The 21,504-nt window shown below is 33.7% G+C and overlaps 1 protein-coding gene across 2 annotated transcripts in view; it reads left to right on the forward strand.

Moving 5' to 3' along the window:
- Nucleotides 1-21,504, forward strand: part of KIAA1324L (KIAA1324 like) — a 200,001-nt gene that overhangs the window by 19,721 nt on the left and 158,776 nt on the right. The gene's annotated exons all lie outside the window — the stretch shown is intronic.

Raw genomic sequence — 21,504 nt, forward strand, 5'->3', positions numbered from 1 at the left:
TTGCCCAGGTCCATTATCTTAGAATCATTCTTGACTCTTTTCTCCCCTTCACTTCCCAAATGCAACCCATCATCAAGTCTTGTTGATTGTGAACATTTTTTAAAACATCTTCTACTGCCCCTCTCTCATTCATCTTCTCTTTATTCAAATATTTCTTCTCCTCTTCCCCCTCCCCCCCCCCCCAATTCAGGGCCCAGACTCTTGTAAGAATCTTCCACCTCATTCTAATCTTTTCTTATTTAATCCATTCTCCACCTAGTTACCAAAAAGGTACCTTCCTAGATATCCAGTTTTCCCCTCACTTGTTAAATGTTACTATTACTTTTGAGATAAATGTGAGCTTCTCAGTTCTGCATTTAAAACATTTAAATGTTGTAACTTCCTTTTAACTTTTTACTTTTATTTCACAGTACTTAATACTGTTTTACCTCACTCAACATTCCATTTTCTGTTTTTGTTTTAATCTCCTCATACTTATCATGCACTCCTTCCTCATGGTTTTCTCACAGAATACTTGTCTTCCTTTAAAACATAATTTAGGGGCCATCTCTTCCATGAAGTGAGGCTTTCTCTTCTCCCTCTATTATTATCCCCTCCCTTCTAAAATCATCATCTATTTCACTTAACTGTGGATATTCTGTGTTTATTAGTAGATGGTAAGCTCTTTGAGAGGAGGGAATGTTTTATTTTTGGCTTTATATCTCCATAGTCTACTATAGTGACTTCCATACAGTAAATGCTTAATTAATTGGATTATAGTCAATTAATAACTTAATTATTATATTATATTTAATTTTTATTTAGTGCCAATTTTTGGAACTTTGAATATAGTTCACTGAGTATATAAAGCGATGTAAGTCTTCTCTTTTTATAATGAAATAAAACAAAACTATCCTCAGTGGTTGCTCCAAAGATTAAAACTGACACTAGTTTAGATACTAATTAGATTAAAGTCAATAACTTGTAAAATGATATTACTTTTTCTTAGTCCCAATGTCTATCCTACTAATAATCACAATGAATTTGACAATATTTTGCACTCATAAAATAACAGTTCCTAGGGGCCTTTCCCACTTAACTTCCTCAAATGTTTAATTTTTATAGTGATTTTAGAAATGTATCTTTTTCTTTGGTTCTTACAAAATCAATGCACCAGTAGAAAAAGCACAGGACATATGGAAGCAGAGACACATATAAACTCTAATTATATGTTTTGATAGACTGGTTCACTTAAACAAATACACAGGAGAACATTTTTATTTAAGGATTGTGTGTGTGTTTGTATGTCTGCATAGATACACCAGCTGTTTCTGTTTTCTAGCTCTGACTGTCAGAGCACATATACCTTTGTACTAGACTAAACAAATATCTTCATTTGACACATCTTCTCCCTTCATCCCCTATGGAACAAATAGCTTCTAGCAAGCTATCATGTTATAAAAAAGTAATATCATTTAAAAAAGAAAGAAAAGAAAATGATCAACATATTAGATGTTTGTAGCATTTTAGTTTCAATTACAAATTCTCTTACTCTACTTCTTCCTCACCCATTCAGAAGATAAGAAATATGATGCCCATTACTATATTAAGTTTTTGTTATAGGAATTTCAAGATATTTGTATAAGAACACTTTAGAGAATATCAGTATATTAGAGATATCAGAATATCAGAACTTCAGTATCATTTAACTGTTGCATATGAAATTAATGCCTAACACACAGACATAAATGATTAATAAATATTGAATGGATTCACCTTATATATTTATAAATAATAACAGCCTTTATTAAGTAAATCATATGCTTTATTTTATGTTTTGATAATTTTCAGAGGAAAGAGCTTTTTCGTTTTTTTTTTTTGGGGGGGGGAATTCTTTCTAGGTTATTAATTTATAGCAGGCTTAAGTAAAATTTTGTGTTCCCTATAATCCCAGATTAGTCACTAATGAAGCAAGAATTGAACCCTAGTTTCTAGCTAGATATTTCTAGCTAGTAAGGATGTTCTATGTCTCGCTGGCCATGTCTGCATTTCTGTGGGGAAGTACTGACTATCTCTTAGGACACAGATGTATAGTTTTATGTTTTATAGAAGATGAGCATTGTCCAGAAATAGAGAACAAAAGGGTTAGTTGGTACTGGTGCCCATTTTTACAATCTTTTCAACTGGTTCTGTTTGTCAGTAGAATAGTTTTATAATCTCAGTCTATCAAGTCAAGTAAGGTCAGAGTTTGGATCAGAAACTTGTTGGGGCTAACAACATATATTTGAATGTTTACTACCTTAATAGGTGTGTGTGTGTGTGTGTGTGTGTGTGTGTGTGTGTGTGCACACGCGCTCTAAAATGCTGGATTTTAGGCTACCCTAAATAGTATAAGAAAAACTGTGTGGATTATCTTTTTGGAGTCATTCATAATATAGTTTCTTTTTGCAATGGATGGATAGCACCTATTTCAATCCTAAATTTTATTGAGACAATAGCAGTACAGTGATACCAAAAAAAAAAAAAAATTAGTTATGTGATCAAAAGTCTGGAGTAAAACTGAATAAGAATGACTTTATTAGAAATTAATGACCCTAATGACACGTTGGATCAGATAGCTGTAGACCTGGGAGTCCAGAAGTCATCCAGTCCAGCCCCCCTCATTTCACAGGATGAGGAAACTGAGACTCATGGAGGTTAAATAATTGCTCTTTGCCTTAGTTTCCTGTAAAATGAAAACAATAATAGCACCCATCTTCTGAAGTTGTCAAGATTAAATAAGATAACGTTTGTAAAGCACTTTGCAAATGGTCAAGTACCATATAAATACTAGCTATTATTATTACTCAAAGTTACATAGGTGATAAACATCAGAGATGATACACAAATCCTCTGAATCCAGAGTAAATGTTCTTTCTAAAATGCATACAGATAGCTTAAGGTGTTCCAACCCTTGGACAAAATAAAGCAGAATCATGACAGGTCATTAGAGTGGTCTTTGGAATCTCTGCTTCCAGGATCAATGTTCTTTCAACTATACTAAATTGCCTTTTGATAGTATACTAAGATTATTCATGTTTTATTGATTCTGGCATAGGTAGTCTATCTACCTTTGAATGTTATTTTATTTCCCCAGGCTGCATTTTTCTTATTTGTTAAATTATTTTATCATAAGACGGTTCCTCCCTCTCCCCTTTTTTTCTCCCCTCCCTCCCTTTATCTCTTCCTTTCTTTCTTCCCTTCCTTCCTTCTTCACTCCCTTTTTTCCTTCTTGATTTCCTCTTTTCCTTCCTGTCTATAGGCTAGGACTAAGCCTTAAACCCAAATTATTCTGACTTATTGATTGACCAACTAGCTAGGTCCTTGGCCAAGCCTCACTTAATCATTATTTGGGGTCAGTTAGCTCAGACTAAAAGTAAATAGCAATTGTTCCCGTTTGGGCCAAAAACCCGAGGATCTTCCTCTCCCAGACAGATGTTTTTTGATTAGATAAAAGACGTCAATCTTTGCCTCAGTCACTGATTAGGTGTTTCAGTTAAACTGAAATTTGTTAAAGATCTTAATTTAAAAACCAGGGGTCTTCTACTACATACTATTCATCTCCAGGTATCCTGATCTCTATCTTGTCATGGACCCAGATCATTCTGAAGGACAAAGTGAGCCCTTCTTCACTTAAATCCAGGTCACCTGTATGACATGGCAAAACCTTCCTGATATCATGATCCTCTTCTAGAATGAAGGACAAACAACAATCCTTTCTAATGTCTTTTGATCAGAAGCCATTGGGTGCTCATTAACCCCCATACTATACTTGACAGATTTAGTAAAGAGCACCTGTATTATCAAAACTCTAAATCTTATCATTGAGTAGGAATAAGCTACAATTAGGGTTGTGGGTGAACCTTACTCAACCTCCAAAGTAATGTTAAATGTCATCCCATCATGTATACATTTAGAGGGGAAAAAAGGCAAGCCTGGCAAAATCCTACAGCAAGTCATTTAAGCCCTGTCTGGCTCTGTGACCCCTTTTGGGATTTTCTTGGCAAAGATACTGAAATGGTTTGATATTTCCTTCTCCATAATTTTAGAGTTGAAAGAGACCTTAGAGGTCATTCAGGCTAACTCCTTTATTTTACAAATGAGGAAACTGAGACTTCACTACTTTTTAGAGTTTTTTCCTTAAATAATCTTCTCTTTACTTGTCTGTTTATGGACCATATTTTTCTAGTGTAATTTTAAGTTCCTTGACAACAGAAACCTTATTTTGTATCTCCACAACCAGCCCAGAATCTTGCAGTTGAACAAGGTTTGAGGTAAAAAATCAAATTACCAAAAACACTCCATTCCCAGAGCATTCCTGGTAGTGGAGATTCTTTATTATGTAACTTTCTTACAATCTGGATAGATACATTATGTATAGCTTGTTATTACTTAAATGGACAATACTTTTGTATTAAACAGAACTTTTGTTAGATGTTCCTTTTTATAATGACCCAAAAGGTAATATCTATATAATTTAGGTTTTGTGTTGTAATAGATAATGCAATTTTACCTCCAGCTATGCTTTGAATAACACTTGAATCTTACTGGTTTGTGGTGAGAGCAGAGGTTGTCAAGTTAGCAGGAACAACAAAATGTCTTGTTTTTTTTTTTATTTGATTTTTGGAAATAGGCTTTTTTCTTAAGTGAAAAGTGCAGTTTATCTTTAAGTGTCCTTTCCAGTAACAAATTCTCTTTCTATTTAAACTAATCCTAAGTGGAGAAAAGAGAAGTGGAAGGGTCAGTTTTATAAGAACCAAATGATGGAGTAGAAAAAAGATTGAGGCTTAAAGTCAGAAGATCATTGTTCAAATTCCAGCTGGACTACTATTTTTTGTATAACTCAAAGAAATTGCTTCACCTGTTTGTTATTCTAGATCTCAAATTGGAGTGTACTCCAGAGGTCCATTTTACAAGTTAGGAAACTGATGTCCACTTTAGGAGATTAAGTACCTGGCGGAAGGTTATTTGGGTAGTAAATATCCCAGATGAGATGTGAAACCAGGTCCTCTGACTCCATCATTCTAAGCTTATTCCTAATGCCTTATCTGTAAAATGGGGCAAGGACATTGGACTAGAGCAGAGATGTCAAACACCTAGCTTCATGTACTCTCTGGTTTGACCTGAATTAGATGTGATGGGGAAACATTTAACAAAATAAAAATATAATAAAATATAGTTAATATTATATTTTAAAACTAATTCATTAGGTGGTCTATAGGTATTATGTATGGGTTAGTGGCCTTTGTTTCTATTTGATCTTGATTCTACTGGACCAGATGATTTTTAAGGTTTGTATTAGCTTCAAATCAATGCTGTTCTTTCTGGCGAAATGCCAATTTACACTAGGACAGTCTTTGATATAGAATTTTAAAGATCTTGTCCTTTTTGATTTTGATCTGAGTCTTCCCGAGCCCTTTGGGGTTTTCTTGGCAAAGATATTGGAGTGGTTTACCATTTCCTTCTCCAGCTTATTTCACAGATGAGGAAACTGAGGCAAAGTAGCTTGCCCAAAGCCACACAGCTAGAAAGTGTCTGAGGAACAATTTGAACTTGAAGCCTTGAAACTTCAGGCCTAACACTTTATCTACTGTACCACCTAGTTGTTCATTAAAGATCCCTGCTCATATGTATTTCTGAATCTAACTAAACAGCTTTCAATAATCTCACCCCCTTTTAAAGATAATGGGTGTAAGTGTATACTAGTGGTTGCTCATCTTATTTCCTGACCCAAACTCTCAGGGCAGGATACTGTTATCTATGAAACTATGTAGGCCTTATCTAATTCTTTGGAAGTTTCAAGAAAGGAAGAAAATGTGACAGAGAATGAATATAAAGCTGGTCATTATGCAAGAGTATCAGTATAGACAAGGCTGTGCTAGAACCAGTTTCAAATGGCAGAATTGATTCTTAAATTTTTAGTGTGAGCATTTAAACATTGCGAATTGTCAAATGCTACAAATTAGGCCTTGATTTATTATTTTGTTAATTGTCTAGAGTCCTTAGACCCGAGAAAGTACTGGAGAAAATAGTAATAATGAAGACTAAATTTAAATATGTAGTATGCATATATTTTCCCTGGTAGTTATCACCACTGAAAGCTGACCAGACAAATGTAAAGGACTACATTGACAATATTTGAAATATCCCTATCATTCTTGGCTGCTTTATTCTCATTTTGTGTAGGCAGTATTCTCAGGGATCATGCTAACTGGCTTTTCCCACCCCACTTCCCTGCAAATCAATTATCCGAAATGGATTTAAAGGTCTACTATGTACTAGGCATTGTTCTAGAGAATACAAAGATAAAAATGAGACAGGTCCTGTCCTTAATGAACTTATTATAGTCTATAGGAAAGATAACATGTCCCTTTATAAATATGTATAAGAAATATATAACACAAATTGCAATTGTGAAGGCACTTGAGAAAAGTGCAAGCTAGAAATATTGCTATTTTTCTATTGCAACACTCCTATCACTTATATTTTCTTTCTAATTCTTATTTTCTGATAACACATTCTGTTCATCTCTAGGCAAATCAGGGAGCAGAGTTGGGGTATCCTTTAACTAATCTAGCCTCCTACAGGATTCTGCAGCTAGTTGGCCCTGGAGTGAACTTCCTAGTGTGCCACAGATCACAGGGTGCTTAAACATGTTTTCTGTTAATATGATCATATTTGAGTGCTTTTGAAAGGAATGAGGAAGGGAAAGAAATTCAACTGATATTTCTGCAATTTGCTTATTATTGAATACCTTAAATGGTGGGTCATTGAATTATGAAGGGGAAGTGATGTGATGAATGGAAGTTGCCTATGTATGTATTTTGAGGAGATTGGATTAACTATGTTTGTAAAGGGATCTTGAAGTCAGAGGAGCATCATTAGATTTGGAACTTGAAGAAAACTAGAGGTGAAGTACTACTTCTTCTTTATCTCTGCACAGCCCCTTACTCCAATTTTCACCGATAAAGAACCTGAGGCCTAAGAAATTAAGTGCATTGTCCTTGGTTGCAGAGGAGAAACATAGAAGAGCAAGACTCAGATCAAGGTTTTTGAATCAAGGTGTCCCTTCCACCATGTCCTACTGCCTGTATGCAAAGACATAATTATTTATCCTAAAATAAGGAGCACTAGCTCCTGACTGGATTGATTTATGGTAAGATTCATGAGCTCATGCTTATTAGATCTAAACTCTCTGAAAAAAAATGTTTATGAATTCATCATTACTATAAACATTTTTAACATGTTGAAAGCATTTTCACTATGCTTGATGAATTTTACTGCCTACAAGATGGATCAGAATTGTGTTTGTCTCAGAAATCAATATGGTCTGTGGCTTTGGAACATACCTAGCAATGGTTTACCCAAGTCTACATGTGCATTTACTAGTTTATTGGAGCATTACACACAAATTAATGAAATATTTTCTCCTCTACGAAACTTGTCACTCATTCCGAGAGAGGATGTATCCTTTTGGATGGGTTGCCTTCTTCAGAGGATATTGTTGTTTTAAAGAAGATGCTTTGAACTGTTCTTGAATTGGTCAACTTGATATTCCTCAAATCCAGTCTTAGATAACTTACTAGCTCTGTGACCCTTGACAAGTCATTTAACTGCTATTTACTTCAGTTTTGTCATTTGTAAAGTGGGGATGATAACAGTGTCTACCTCTTAAGATAGTTGTGAAAATATTTGTACGAATATAAAAATAAGAATATAAAAAAAGAAGAATATTTGTAAAGGACACTTTATTAACCTTAAAGTGCTATATAAATGCTAGCTATAACGCTGCTACTAGTTATCATTATTGTTATTATGAATGTGTATCTATAATAGCCCTCAAGGATGGAATCAAGCTTTTGTCTGATGGTAAAGCATGATATAAGATCAATGATTTAGAGCTGGAGAGGGTCTTGGAGATAATCTAATTTAACTCTCTTACTTTATTGATGAAGAAATTGAGTGCCAGAGAGGTAGAGGCAAGATTCACCTCATCTTAGAACCTGAGCTGTTTCCATATGCCATTTGAGACATCAGAGGAATGCCAAGGAAATGGCATCAGAACTTATGATCAGCCCAACTCAGTTAAAATCCCAGAGGGTAAAGGAATCCCATTTAAATTTCTAAAACCCACATGTAAATATTTATAGTTCTTTTATCTAGGTTAGTGTTTGGAGGGTTTGTTTTTTGTACAAGAAAATAAACAAGGCATTCTCTCAAATTGAATTTTCCTGATTCCAAACGAATAATTTCATTTAAGAATAATGTAATTCAGCCCTGAAGAATTATGGTTTCCATATTACAAAATTGTAGACTTTCATGGCTGGAAGAATCCCAAAGGACATCCAGCCTATCTCATACTTCTACAGGAATATCTTCTACAAAACCACTATCCTCATCATCAGATAACCTATCAACTTTTTATTGGGATTTAGATTTGGAATAGTGTGCATTCTTTTTCTTTTCTTTTTAAAGCATCTTTGTCATATTGACTATTTTGGAGTCTACCATTGAAATTTTTTTTTTTTTTTTGGTATTTTTTGTGTCATAGGAATCTGGAAGAACCTAATCTGGGATTTTAATTGATGATTTAATTTACAAATAATCAATTCTAAATTATCCAATGAATTATCTTATCTCATTCTTTCTTTTGAAAAGTTTGCAATTATAGAATCTGAATGTAGATTTACATCTACATCCACAAAAGGCACAAAAATTTCAATGAAAAATGTTTTTGAACCTTTTATTTTACATACATATATATATTGAAAGCCTAGAATACCTGACACAATAAATTCTGTTTTCTAGCCTTCTACCCATTGGAATCTCCAACCTATGAATCCACCAGAGTTATCAATTTTAAAAATTATATACTCTATGACATGTTTAGTGATCAGTTATGCTTAGAATAATGACCTTTTTTCAAAATTAATCAAATTTTTAATTTTATTTTTAGTTTACTTACTGTTTATTATTCTGCATTGTAATGTTTTTCAAATTGAGTTAAATCTGTTTTTTTCCCCTTTCCTTTTCTTTTTCTTTTATTTATTTATTTATTTTTATGGTTTTTCATTGACAGAACATATGCATGGGTAATTTTTTCAACACTGTCCCTTGCACTCACTTCTGTTCCAACTTTTCCCTCCCCTTCCTCCCCTAGATGGCAGGCAGTCTCATACATGTTAAAAATGTTAAAGTATATCTTAGATACAATATATGTGTGCAGATCCGTGCAGTTCTCTTGTTGCACAAGAAAAATCGGATTCAGAAGGTAAAAATAACCTGGGAAGAAAAACAAAAATGCAAACAGTCCACATTCATTTCCCAGTGTTCCTTCTCTGGGTGTAACTGATTCTGTCCATCATTGATCAATTGGAACTGAATCGGATCTTCTCTTTGTCGAAGATATCCACTTCTAGCAGAACACACCTCATGCAGTATTGTTGTTAAAGTGAATAATGATCTCCTGGTTCTGTTCATTTCACTCAGCATCAGTTCATGTAAGTCTCTCCAAGCCTCTCTGTATTCATCCTACTGGTCATTTCTTACAGAACTATAATAGAATAATGACCTTTTTAGTACAATTGGGTGTCATGGCAATTCCATCTCATTTTTGCATAGTAAAGACTTTTTTGAATCATCAAAAAAGTTTAGATTATGTTTAATATAGTTTAAAAATCATTATATATTATATTCTACTTAGTATTTTAAGAATCTGAGATTTCATGTTAGAAAACAATTCAAGGCCCTCAGGTGCTTTTGTCCCTTGGCATATATTTGACATTTCCTTAAATTGTTTAAATCTATGTTATGATTAGTTTTGTTTTCTTAATTTTAAAAGAGTAGTTTTCCAAATGTCCCACTAACCCATTTGTTGCTTTTAACTAGAGTAATCTAGAAAGAGTAAATAGTTACAGGGGAAATCAGATATCTTGTTAAATCAGTAAGCTTAATTTTATATACAACTTTGGATCAGCGGCTCCTATGTGAAGATCTGGGTATATTACATTTTTTTTCTAACAGAGAAAAATATATGATCTTTATGACGGCTTTTTCCCTTTTCCATAAAGCGTTTGGCTGTGTTGTGGATGCTTGAATTGGATAGAAATTTGATCTCTGGGTAATTGAGGATGCTTTTTCTGTCACAAATTAGTATCTTGAGCTTTACCAGGTGCCTTCAGAGTCAACTATCAATTATGATAAAAAGAGGCCATATGTTAGCTTTTATTTGTGTGTATCATTGCTACAATAGCTATGTTGTCTGCTACAGAGAAGTTAGGGACTAGAAGATTTTAGCTTGGTATGTCCAAGGGGGAAAGTTTGCCAAGTTTTTATTCGCATTGTGTCTAATTGAACGATAATCATGTTTACATACTTTTTAGATTTCTGTGTTTCCCATTGATATTTTTCTCCTAAAAGAATGTGGCTCTTTAAATTTTTTTCTTTAGAATCTTGAGTTCCTGTTTCCTTGACTCTTAAATTGCCTCAGTAGTAGCAGATTACATGGTTTCTCTCCTCCCTCCCTGGCTGTTACAATTTTAGGATACAATACTCTCCAAATAAATGAAGTCAGATCTGATTCTTGTTACACTATCTTCTTCATTCAGGTTTCTGTCACGACATAGCAATTTTAGGCATTTCTTTGTTTTATTTTACGACTGAAAACTTATTTAAAAATGGAAAATATTTTTTTCTTTAAGAATCATAGTTTTCCCTGATATGCTGATGTATAAAGTGAGAGAAATATTGGTTTAGAGATCTGGAATCCTGGGTCAGTCACTAACCAGCTTGTTCATTAACTAGCTATGTAACTTTGTATGTTACTGGCTATGTAATCCTTAATTTCTTTGGCCTTGAGCAGTATTCTCATTTTATTTTAAATGAGAAAAAGAAAAGGCATTAGTGTGTTGAGTAGGCATTTAAGTGATACAGTGCTGGTCTTTAGAGTCAGCAAGAGCTGAGTTCAAATATGACCTCACATACTAACTCTATGGTCCTGGTCTTCTGTGTGCTTCATTTTCCTCATCTGTAAAATGGGGATAATGATAGCATCTACCTTTTAGGATTGTCGTGAAGATAAAAAGATATTTATAAAACATTCTGCAAGCCTCAAAGTACTATATAAATGCTTGCTATTATTTTTGTTGCTGTTATTGTTTTCATCAAGGTTCCTTCCAGGTTTGACAATCTATGACAAGAAACAAAAATACCATTGATTTAAAGCATTCGGATTAAGGAAACAGCAAAATGAAAAGAGTTAGGAGTCCAGAGAACTAGTTTTGTCTGTCATTCACTAGCCAGGGTTCTTTGGAATTACTTTAACAACTACTTTACTTTTTACATACTACATTTACTTTAATATCTCTAGATACCAATTTCTTAATCTTTAAGATGATTTAAGGTTTCACCTATTTCAGAAATGCTGTTGCTTTATGATTTTATATTATAATTTTCTCCTTGTTGACCCCCTTTCCTCCTACTTACTTCGTTTATTTTTCCTACCATTGTTAATGTCACCATTTTCCTCCAAGTAATCCTGCCTTGAAACGTTAAGTTTTCTTCTTCCCTATCCTGCCCCTCCCCCCACATGCCTTCTCTGCATGTCTAATTAGTAGCTAAGTTCTGTCCATTAGTAATGAAACAGCTGTCAAGTCTGTCTCTGCCTTTCCTTTCCCTAAATTAGGGTCTCTTTATCTGGACTATTATAATGGTTTCTTAACTGTCTTCCTGCCTTCAATCTCTCCTTATAAATTGTTTGCTACATTTTTCCTTTTAACAATTACTAACAAATTAAATATTAGATATCAATATCATCAAACATAACTATTCACATTTAAATAAATGATTTTCAGTACATAAAGTCCACTGATTTTTATAGTCATTATTTATTCCTACTTGCATTTTAGATGGTCATTGTTAGCATGTATTCTGTCTTTGGCTCTACTTGTTATTCATTTTGTTTTATTTCATATAGATCTTTCCACATTTCTTTGTAATCTTCATACTAGTCAATCTTAATTGCTTTATAGTATTTTAATTAATTAATGTCTCAATCTATTTTGCTCTATCATTGGAGATTTGTTATATCTAGTTTCCTTTTTTTTTCCAATTATAAATATTGAATCTCTAAGAATCTTTGAATAGATAACCTATTTTTTTTTCTCTTTTTGATCATGATTTCAAGATATATTCCCAACAATGGAATTTCTGGGTCATGGCAACAGTTTTTTTTTTTTCAATAACTTCTGCAACCGCCAGATTTCTTTCTTAAAAGATTTTTCTTAACAGTTAACAGTTCTACCAGCAATGAAAGAATATACTTGTTTTTATGCAACTTTAACCACCATTGATTTTAGTTATTTGAATGATTTTTGGGATAACTTTAATTATTCAGACTTGTATGTCTTTAAAATTTTTTTTGAAATGGAACATTTTCAAGCAATTATCAGTGATGTTTTATCTTTTGAAAATTGTTCACATCATTTAATCATTTATAAATTAACTAATCAAAATATATTATTAAGCTCCTGTTAGGTGCTAGACTCTATACTAGGGCCTAGAGGTACAAATACAATAAATAAAATAATCCTTTCTCACAGGGAGCTTATGTTCCAATAGGTGAAGACAAGAAAAAGATATATGTATATTTATACATACATATATGTATATTCAGCATAGATGCAGAGTGAAGAAATATGATTAAATACAAAGTAGTTTGAGAGGAATAACACCAATAGTTGGCAGGATCAGTTAAGGTTATAAGGCATAAAGTTAAGGCATAAAATAGATGGTGCTTGAATTTCATTTCAAAGTAAAAAACCCCAGATTTTTCATAGTTATCTTTGCCACATCCTAAAGTTACCAGATTTTTTCATAAAGATATTGGGGAAAGCTGGTGCAATGGATAAAATACCAGTCCCAGAGACAGAAGGACCTGAGTTCAATATGACTCATATACTTACTAGTGATGTGACCCTGAGCTTAACGCTGATTGATTTTCTCCCCTCACAGCCCAGGGATTAAAAAAAAGGTATTGGGTAGTATTTTAACTTTGTTGTAATTTAGGAATTACTTGTTTTGTGAATTATCTGAAAATTGTGTGTGTGTGTGTGTGTGTGTGTGTTTGTTTGTGTATTCTTTGATGACTTGTGTTATGTTTTCTATGTATCATTATTAAAGTTATCTATTTCAAATACAATTCTGATTATGTTATTTTCCTGATGAAAAATCTTCAATAGGGTACCATTTCTTTTACAATATAGTCAAGAATTCTAAGGATTATTGTCTAAAATTCAAGTTGATGCATTCTTTATTTTTTCTTTTTCTTTTTTTTAATAGCTTTTTATTTACAAGATATATGCATGGGTAATTTTTAAGCACTGACAATTGCAAAACCTTTTGTTCCAGCTTTTCCCCTCCTTCCCCCACCCCCTCCCCCAGGTGGTAGGTTGACGAATACATGTTAAATATGTTAAAGTATAAATTAAATACAATATATGTATATATGTCCAAACAGTTATTTTGCTGTACAAAAAGAATCGAACTTTGAAATAGTGTAAAATGCAGGTGGACAAAAATAGAGGGATTGGGAATTCTATGTAATGGTTCATAGTCATCTCCCAGAGTTATTTCACTGGGTCTAGCTGGTTTAGTTCATTACTGCTCTATTGGAACTGATTTGGTTCATCTCATTGTTGAAGAGGGCCACGTCCATCAGAATTGATCATCATATAGTATTGTTGTTGAAGTATATAATGATCTTCTGGTCCTGCTCATTTCACTCAGCATCAGTTCATGTAAGTCTCTCCAGGCCTTTCTGAAATCATCCTGCTGATCATTTCTTACAGAACAATAATATTCCATAACATTCATATACCACAATTTCTTCAGCCATACTCCAATTGATGGGCATCCACTCAGTTTCCAGTTTCTGGTCACTACAAAAAGGACTGCCACAAACATTCTTGCACATATAGGCCCCTTTCCCTTCTTTAAAATCTTTTTGGGATATAAGCCCAGTAGTAACACTGCTGGATCAAAGGGTATGCACAGTTTGATAACTTTTTGAGCATAGTTCCAAATTGCTCTCCAGAATGGCTGGATGTATTCACAATTTCACCAATAATGTATCAGTGTCCTGGTTTTCCTGTTTCTCCTCCAACATTTGTCATTATCTTTTCCTGTCATCTTAGCCAGTCTGACAGATGTGAAGTGGTATCTCAGAGTTTTCTTAATTTGCATTTCTCTGATCAAATAGTGATTTGGAACACTCATATGATTAGAAATAGTTTCAGTTTCTTCATCTGAAAATTGTCTGTTCATATCCTTTGACCATTTATCAATTGGAGAGTGGCTTGATTTCTTATAAATTAGAGTCAATTCTCTATATATTTTGGAAATGAGGCCTTTATCAGACCTTTCACTGTAAAAATGTCTTCCCAGTTTACCAGCTTTACTTTTTCTTAGGAATTTCATGTTTTAGGAAAACAGGAATAGTATTTCTAAAATAAGTGCCATGCTTGTCTACCTCTGTGACTGTATATACTTTATTCTTCACACTTGTAATTCCTTCCTCTTTCAACCCTATCATTCACTATTTGGAATCCTGTTCATCCTTTTAGGTTGCATTCAAATGACATCCCCTCTGTAAAACCTTCCTCGGTCACTCCCAGACAGAAATTCTCTCCCTTAACTCTCTAATAATACTGTCTATTTTTCTCCTTCTACTTATTGAAGTGTAGATGGTACTATAATTATTTGAATATTTGTCTTATTCCCCCTGTAAGCAGGTTGGAGCCAGGTACTATATTTTGTTTAACTCGATATTCTATGTAGTATTTATAGTGTTCTATGTATACTTGGTGCTCAATAAATATTTGTTGATTTAAATTGAATTCACATTTTTGAGTGTGGATGATACCTTGTTTATAAAATGTGAGTATATGTTTCTGCTTTCTCCTGGCTTTCCTAATTGACTTTTTTTTTCTCCTATATTGGTTTTCATTAGAATAATAGTTTAAAAATATATGATATTCTTTGAATTGAAAAGGGACTGAGTAGGGACTTCTGAATGAATGGCCTGCCATATCTCTAATCATATATAGTTATTCTTTCTTATGAAATTGGCTTCTTTCCCAAGGTACCATCAGACTACTGAAAGCCAGATGATTTTTGGCCAGCATTTCTTGGTAATAGGGATTGAATTAAACTCATTTGCATTCTCCTGGAAGTGAAAAGAAAGCACTCTGATGTTGGATTTATGGAAGTTTGAAAAGGAACACCCTCACTTTCCTGGTCAAAGGTTTCCTCATGTAGATACTCTGGAATTATTTATTTTAGCTGAAGAATTAAGGCATAGTGAATAGAGAGACCTGGTCAAGTTCAGTTTGCACCTCTAATACAATATTGGTTATGTGATTCTGGGTAAATCACATAGTTTTCTCAATGTTCTAGTTAACTAGAACTTGCAGAGAAGGCAACAGCTTATGATGGTGACTTCCTCATCAGGAGTTTTCTAGGGTCAATGCAGTTACAGGTCCAGTCTCTATTCCTATCCTCCATGCCATAATTATGACTTTGAGTTTTTATTCCTCTCTTCTCCTTCTTCTTTCCCCCAGCATTTTTAGTACTGATATAAAGGAAGGAAACAGGCATTTATTAAGCAACTACCATGTGCTAGGCACTATGCTAATTTAAGGGTTTTACAAATATCCCTCTGATCCTTACAACTCTGGAATATGCATGATATTATTATTCCTATTTTATAGTTGAGAAAATTGAGGCAGATAGATTTGTCTGGGTTCACATAGCCAGTAAGTATCTGAGGCTAAAATTAAACTCAGGTCTTCCTGACTCTAGGCTTGGCACTTGAATCACCAAGCTATCTCTAAGGAAGCTTACAAATGGTTGGGGGCAGGGTACAGATCTGAGAAAAGCAAATTTTATTTAGGAGAACTGCTTTTTGTTCTATTACATTATTTGGCAAAAACATCTAGTCCAATTTTGTTTTGATGTAGAACAATGATTTTGTGGTGGTATCTTAGGAACAGATGTTAATGGAATATCTACAATGCTCTTGGATCAATGAGGGAAATGACCATTGCCATTTCACTTCATTAGCCATTTCTATTAATTTTTGGACTAAAAAAAGTTGATAATTATTAGAAAATTGTAGTATAATTGTAGTTTGTATACCCAGTGACAGTACTTTTGGTGAATAGCTCTTTAAAAAACTGTCTACAGCAGCATACACCCATTCTGCCGAATCTATTCTCTTGGGAGTTTTGCTTTGACTTTCCATTAACTCTATGTGATTGCTTCAAATTCTGATTTTCATTTTTTTTCTTATATGTGAATACACTTTTGTACAAATAAAGCTTTCTCTTTCCCTCTTCTCCCACCTCTTTTTTCCTCTTGAGATAGATTATAGAGTGTAAGCTTAAGGCAGGAATTTTTTTTTTTTTTCATTTTTGTTGTTGTACCATTAGAATGGAGCATAGAGTTAGGAAGATAGAAGTTCAAGTCTTAGCTCTGATAGATAACTGTCTGTATCTGATTGACACTGGGCAGGTTAGGTAACCTCTCAGTTTTTCAGGCAAATCTCCAAGACTATTAATTTGCTATACAGTTGCAGGTCTGTGGTGTTGTTGTTGGTTCCTTTCTGATTCCCAAGAAATCACAGAAATGGCTCCTACTCACCACCCTACTCCTATGGCCTCGCACAATACCTTGAATATTTTAGCTATTTAAGGAATTGTTTCTGAGATTCTGGTCTTGTTCTCCATGAATTTTCAATTTTAGCATTGGCTCCTTAGTTTCAGTTCTTGAGTGTTCTTAATGAAATGTTTATTTTAATTCCATTTAATTTCATAATTCAACTTAATTCCATGAAGTTGATTTGGGCAATCCAGACTTAGAGTTTCCTAGTGAAAGAAAGAAAGGGGCACATACCTCTTAAGGCTGTTGTGACAACCAAATGACCTAGCATATGTACAACATTTAATAAATGTTAGCTATGATGAATGATTATAATTTTGCCTGAGACCTTGAGAAAATTCCCCATCTCTAAAATCTGAGGAATTCTGCCTCTTCCTCAATTTCACCCTCCATTTAAAGGAAGAAAAAAATGTCACTTTAATTTTCAGGCTTGAAAAGGTCTTAGAGGGTCAGCAATTAAGAACTGATAGATGTGATTGCTGAGCCACTGACTGCTATCTTGACCTTTAAAAAGATCATGGAGAAGGGAAGAGGGACTACAGGGCTGCAGAAGGACAAATATTGTTCTAATTTTCACAAAGAGGAAGAGACTGAAATCTATATATTATAGGCTAGCGACCTTGACTTTTATTCATGGATATATTATAGAATGTGTTATTAAAAGAATTTTTTAATGAATGTCTGGAAAGGGAAACGGTGATTCCTAAGAGCCAACATGCCTCCATCAAGAACAGGTCATACCAGACTAACTTCATTTTGTTTTTGTGGACTTAGTTATTGACTCAGGAGAATGCCAAAGACATGTTTACTGAGATTTTGACAAGCCATTTGACATTTTTCATGTTATTGTTCTTCTAGCTCATCCTCCTATAACTATTGGAAACTTATCTAACCTTCAAGATAAACATTTGTGGGTAAGACAGTGGGAGGGCTTGGTAGATTTGGAAGTGATTAAATGACTGGATGCAAAGAATAGTCATTAAAGGATGTATGTTAACGTAGAGCACTTTTCTTTATTTGTAAAGTGAAGGAATTGGACTAGATATTTTCCAAAGTACCCTCTACTCTAAAATCCTACAATCCTAAGAACATTGACATTGGAGGCCAAATAGAGGGATGGGGATCACTATAATAAGGGAACCATAGTCCATGATGTACAGAGATCAATGGAGGGAATTGAGGATGCTAAGCTAGAAGAAGAGAAGACTTAGGGGGAAATACAATAGTTGGTATGAAATCTTTGAAAGGCTGTTATGTAGTGTAGGAGAGTGACTAGGTTTGTTCTTCTGAGTGCCAGAGTACTAAAAATAACTCGTAGAAATTTCAGACAATTGGATTTTCCACTTGATGTAAAGAAAAGCTTCCTAACAGTTATAGCTACTCCAAAGTAAAAATGGGCTGACTCAGGGACATGTTCCAGGGACATGGAAGTTCTCTAGTCACTGGCAATTTTTAAGTGGAAGTTGGGCGACTATGTCTCAATGATTTCCTTCAGGGGATTTTTATTCAGGTATGGTTTGAACTTGTTATTCACCCTTTGTTTTTGAAGAGGACCAATAGCATCATGTGGTGATGTCTTGATTCAAGTGAGAATTGGATTTAAATGAGGCATAATTGCACTGTCATTGGCTAATTCTTCTTCAGAATCTCCCAAATCCAGTGGCCATAAACAATGAAGATCTTTCTAATTCAGAAATTCTGTGATTGATCCCTGATTTACTATGATTAGGGATGTAGACATCGATCTATCTTGGTATTAATTTTGTAGCTGTAAGTAATTCTGTTAGAGACTGGTACTGAAAATAGAAAACCCAGAAATGTGGACTGGTCCATGGATTATCTTGCTCATTAAATGAAGAGTGCTTGAAGTCTATATATTCTGTTGTTCTATTGTTACCTTGCACAAATCTGCCCACTTTATCTCAACTTGTGATTGATAGCTGTGGATGATGGTTCACTGAACAGGTTTTTCCAAGAGGATCTTGCCTGGCAAATTCTTTCAGACTATCCTTTATAGAATACATAGACTGAAATATTGCTATTTTCTCTGGAGAAACTGAGGCACAACATTGTGATGGCTGCAATGCTGAGTATTTGGATCAAGGACAGGCCTCCAAACCAAGCCAAGAGCAACGGTTGATTTTCTTTCCTTTTAATTCTAAGTTTCATATATTTTTCTATTATGGGAGAAATTCTGAGTGTATTTGTCAAAAGTATTTTTGTAGCCCTCCAGCTGGTGTAAATTGTTGTCAGCATGTAAATAGACCTTGACATTGCTGCACATTATCTTTGTAGACGGTAGATCTGAACGGGAATGAGACTGACACTGTTTCCGATACTGTGTTCCCATCACAGGGAACAATTTATTTGTTTCCTCTCATCTTTGCTTGTCTTGATTAGCTCAAATTAAATATGAGTTTCAAGTATTCTTATTAAAAAAAGTGGCACAAATGTGAAAATAGAAAGTACCCAGAAATTTGCTTTGAAATTGCCTCCTCTTGGGAAGAAGAGTTTTATGTTTATTTGGTTACATTAAAATTGGTAATGAGATGATATATTTAGATTTATCATTTAGAGATGGTATAAATCTGTTGTTAAGTTTGTATAATATATCTGAAAGTCAATTTTGCTACTGTATGTAAAGAAAGTAATTTCTGGAAGTATGAATTACTTTTAAACGCACATTGCTGTATTAATAATTTGAAAACTTTTTATAACTGCACATCTTTTTATTTGGACCTAGAAGGACTTTTTAAAGATAGGGGTTCTAATAGGGACAGTGTAGAATAGTAGAAAGGACACTCAAGAGATAGAGAACCTGGGTCTAAATCCTGGGTTTGAATTTTGGCTCTGTGAATTCCCACCCAAGTGAGCTCAGGTAATGTTTAATCTACTTAAAACAAATTAACACCACTTAGTCTCTGTAGCTTCAGGTTCTTTATATTTGAAAAACAGATTGTACCAGATGACTTCTGTGGCAACATCCAGCTCTAAATTTATGATCCTATAAAAGCCAAGTCTTTTAAAGCTGAGGACATGGTGGAATTTACATGGAACCTTTTCAAAAATTAATGAGTTTACAGGAGAAGAGATACTAAATATACAAATCTATTTCTCTTTGTAATATGAAGTCTTAATAAGTTGCCTTAACTTCATACAATTGCTTTTAAAAGCATATATCATACTTGTTAGTCAAATAGCACAATAGATATACAACAACTTAAACCACCTTCACTATCACTACAACCAAACATATCAGAATGGTAAAGTAGCTGTGGTTTATTTTTAGAGGTGAGAGCTTCTGGCTCAAGGATCAGGAGATGCAGCCTATTTCTCACGTACTGCACGAATCTGAGTGTAGGCCCTTTTCTTACCTTTATTTGACTTATATAATCCCTAAGTGTGTCATATAAGTATGCATGATTAAAAGAACACTAAAGTAAGTTATGAAGGAGAACAGTGAGGACAAAAAAAATAATACATTATTACTTTAACTGGACAAAGTGGAAAAGATTTATGTTTAAAAAACAAAAATCTTTTTTCTATAAAATGTATTTTCCCCTTTAAATACAGATCCTGTTTTTAAAGTATCCACAGTTAATATATAATTCCTAATATGTTAATTTTGTATAATAATATTTTTAGTAGATGCCTAGTAGTAGAAAAAATAATTATATTTTTTCCATTTAAAGAGATTTTTAAAAAGTGCTACCTGTATTCATATGTGGCCAAAATTTGGCGCAATACAATACATAGAAACAGAATGTTAGAGCCAGAAGGAACTTTATTAGTGTGTGTCATTGATCTTTAATTTACTCCACATTTAAAATGAGTTTTGGATTTTTCCTTTCTGCCTACCTTTCAAGGGTAAATTGTAACTACAGTATAAATCTCATTATATCAGGATCTACTAATTTATAATTCATTATATTCTGGAAGTTCGCTGGTTTACATTTGCATAAAAATGCTAAACAAATGAATGGTGTCAAAATATAGCATAGGGATTATTTACTCTACTTGAAGCAAAGTTTTTTTTTTTTTTTAATGAAAGTTTCTTTGAAGCCAACAGCTGTTTTATTAATATCTTAATATGTATACTTGAAAACTTTTAGTAGTATTGGTCTGTATATAAATAACAAATGTGGCAATTAATAATGCTTCTTACATATTCACTAGAACACATCCAATTAGATCTCTAATAAGCAATATTGGACTATAAGATTTACAGCTGAAAGGGACCTCAGAGATAATGTAGTTTAACCCTCTTATGTGAAGCTAGATGGTGTAGTGGATAGAATATTTACATGGAGTCAGGAAGTTGTTCAGTCATTCATTTGTTTTCAATTCTTTGTGACCCTGTGGACCATAATATGCCTTTGCCATTGCCAATAGAGTTTTCTTGGCAAAGACACTGAAGTAATTTGCTATTTCCTTCTTCTATTTATTAAAGCAAATAGAAGTTGAATGACTTGCCCAGGATTACTTAGGTTACACAGACAGAATTTGAACTCAGATCTTCCTTACTCTACACTGAGCAACTTAGCTGCTTCCTGGAGTCAGAAAGACTTGAATTCAAATCCTATCTTAGAAAGTTTATGTTTTCATCCCTTCTTGACTGGACTATTGCAGTGTGGTTTCCTAATTGGACTCCTAGTTTTCCATTTTTCTTTTCTCCCAATCTTCTCCACATGGTCCTGCTAAAATAATATTTCAAGATATATGTCTGAACATGGCATTCTCTTGAAATTCAAGAAGTTCAGCTTTTATAAT

The sequence above is a fragment of the Sarcophilus harrisii genome, chromosome 5 (genome assembly GCF_902635505.1).
Source record: "Sarcophilus harrisii chromosome 5, mSarHar1.11, whole genome shotgun sequence".
In the NCBI taxonomy this organism is placed as follows: domain Eukaryota; kingdom Metazoa; phylum Chordata; class Mammalia; order Dasyuromorphia; family Dasyuridae; genus Sarcophilus; species Sarcophilus harrisii.